Consider the following 2,765-nt stretch of genomic DNA (forward strand, 5'->3'; position numbering starts at 1 on the left):
TCTTTCTTTCTTTCTTTCTTTCTTTCTTTCTTTCTTTCTTTCTTTCTCTCTCTCTCTCTCTCTCTCTCTCTCTCTCTCTCTCTCTCTCTTTCTTTCTTTCTTTCTTTCTTTTTTTCTTTATAGTACACTAAATCCAGTTAAATGTTACCCATATGTAAACAGTTATAGTGCCATTCAGTGGAGCTTGGATAATTTACAAGGGGCCAAACATTTGAAGAGGATTGACTCTGTCTCTTATAGCAGCCACCAACTGTCCATAGCTCCTCAGTTAGGTGTGTAGCCTCAGCAGTTCTTTCACCATCCATGCTGGAAGGTTGACTGGCTTTTATCTTGTGTAGTCTGATACAATCAACCCTACCTCCCATGTGTTCGTGCGTGCAATAGCTCTGTCATATCTAGAAGACAATAGTTTGCCATATTCTTTGCTAACTTCTGCCTCCTTCTCCCCTTTCTTTTGCCATAAGCATTTCCCCTTTCTCCTCTAAGCACTGCAGGAGAGGTTGTGATGTAGGTGACCCATTTCAGGATGAATATTCCATAATCATCTGTTCTCTGGATTTTGATCAGTTGTATCAGTATTAAGTACAGTCCATTGCTAAAAAAAAAAAAAAAAACCTTTTCTGATGAAGGCTGAGAGCTTTAGTATTCTGTTCAGAAGGCAGTTTAATGCTGTGTCTATTTAATAAAATTACTGTAATAGGGCATGTGACCACCCCTGCTATAGTTTCTTGGCCAGGTTTACAGTACCAGGCATGAATAGTCTCATGTGGAATGGCCTTAACTTCAAGAAGAAATCTACTGATTACCCCTGTAACTATTGCATAAGTGGGCACATCTTGCTAGGCCAACCATTAGTCTAACTCCAAGGATTTACAGCTGGATCAGACTGTTGCTGACAACCCCTTTGCTTAGCAGCATGTATAGCAAGTTCTGGTACAAGGAAATCTGGCCAGCAGAGGGGAGCTTACAGGTCAGTACCAAGCTAAATACTTCCTGTTCTATGATCAAAGTATGTGATGCTTTCAGTAACAGGGTCTTACCATCAAGTTCTGGTGGTAACCCAGATAATGACAATGATAGCCTAGATACTAATTCTACATGTGAATCTGAGGCAGCAGGGAAGAGGCAGGGAGACACTGGCCTGGCTCGAGCACCTGAAACCTCAAAGCCCTTCCTCCATGATATACTTCACACCTATTCCAACAAGGCCACACCTCCTAATAGTGCCACTTTCTATGGGTGTATGGGGGCAATTTTTATTCAACCACCACATAGTATTGGACTTTTTGATGGACAATATATAGCTTCTGGGAAGAGTATTTTCTTCTTGTGTAGAGTAATTCTCTCTCTCTCTCTCTCTCTCTCTCTCTCTCTCTCTCTCTCTCTCTCTTGCTTCTGACAGATATTCCACAGTAAACACAAATTCAAGTATTTAAAAGTAGGATCTTCACATGAGAGAGAACACAAAACATTTGTCTTTCTTGGCCTAGGTTACCTTAGTATAATTATTTTTTTCCTGTCCCACTCACTTACCTGCCAATTTCATCTTGTTATAGCTGAGTGAGATTCCATTGTGACTATGTGCTGCGTTTTCTCTATGCACTCATCAGCTGAGGACCATTTAGGTTGTTTCCAACTCCTGTGTATCGTGAATAGAGAAGCAACAACCACAAATGAGCAAGCTGTCTTTACAGTAAGACATAGAGTCCTTTCGGTATATACCCTGGAGCAGTATGGCTGGATTAGGTGGCAGATTTATTTTTGGTATTTTAAAGAGCCTCCATATTGATTTCTATGATGACTATGCTAATGTGTTCCCCAAGAACAGTGAAAAGGGGTTCTACTTCCCCCTTCCCCCACACCCATTTTTTGTCATTTGTTTTCCTAAATGAGCCATTTGTCTGGGGTTAGATGAAATCTCAAAGTAGTTGTTTTTAGCCATTTATATTTCTCGCTGTCTCTCTGTCTCTCTCTGTCTCTCTCTCTGTCTCTGTCTCTTTCTCTCCCTCCTCTATGTTCACATATAAAGCCCACTTTTTAATTATTTTTGATGCTTTAATTTTTCTTTATATTTTCTAGCTATTAATGCTCTATTAGATTACTGCTTTATTAGCTGGTGAAGGGTTTTCTCTCATTCTGGGCTTTCTTATTGCTGGACTGACTTTTTCTTCTATTGCACAGAAGACTTACTTTCATGAAGCCTCGTTCTTTGATTATTGATATCTACAATAAGAACTATTCTATCAGGGATATATTTTAATGTTGATTCTTCACTTATAAGCTCTCTACTTGATATGCCTTTAAAAGGTAAATTATCTTTAGAGGTTCAAATTTTATTAGTATTATAAGACACATCCATTTTTTATAAGGCATTATATCTTAATGGTACCATTGTTGAACATTCCAAGAATAAACATGTCAGTGTTGACAAATATGAAGGAAAACAGACACTCTGTTACTTTGCTGGTGGGAGCTGATACTCAGGGCAGCAATTTGGGAAAAATCTGAAAATTACTAGATCACCAATTTTGTTTTGAGAAACTTGTTCTAAAGAAAAGGATATATAGGCCCCTGCCTGATCCTCTGGGCTGGAGCAGACACAGAGTCGGTCTGCTCCCGTCCTGTTGAGAAACTGAATCCTGAGTCATCCAGGAGCCACTGCACTCAGAGCAGCTGGTAAGAACTCCATCTCACTCCCTAAACCCCAGAGATAGATCGGGGAGCCAGGGACATCCAGGGCACAGCAGCTACCCAAACCCCGCCCC

At 40.2% G+C, this 2,765-nt stretch overlaps 1 long non-coding RNA gene across 1 annotated transcript in view; it reads right to left on the reverse strand.

Moving 5' to 3' along the window:
* The window catches only part of LOC114615034, a 4,142-nt gene extending 2,503 nt beyond the window's left edge, over nucleotides 1-1,639 (reverse strand). The window contains exon 1 of the long non-coding RNA XR_003710420.1: nucleotides 1,534-1,639. This is a non-coding gene — a long non-coding RNA (uncharacterized LOC114615034). The remainder of the gene's footprint in view (nucleotides 1-1,533) is intronic.
* Between the last annotated feature and the right edge of the window lie 1,126 nt (nucleotides 1,640-2,765).

Source organism: Grammomys surdaster, unplaced genomic scaffold (genome assembly GCF_004785775.1).
Source record: "Grammomys surdaster isolate TR1022 unplaced genomic scaffold, NIH_TR_1.0 126546, whole genome shotgun sequence".
NCBI lineage: Eukaryota > Metazoa > Chordata > Mammalia > Rodentia > Muridae > Grammomys > Grammomys surdaster.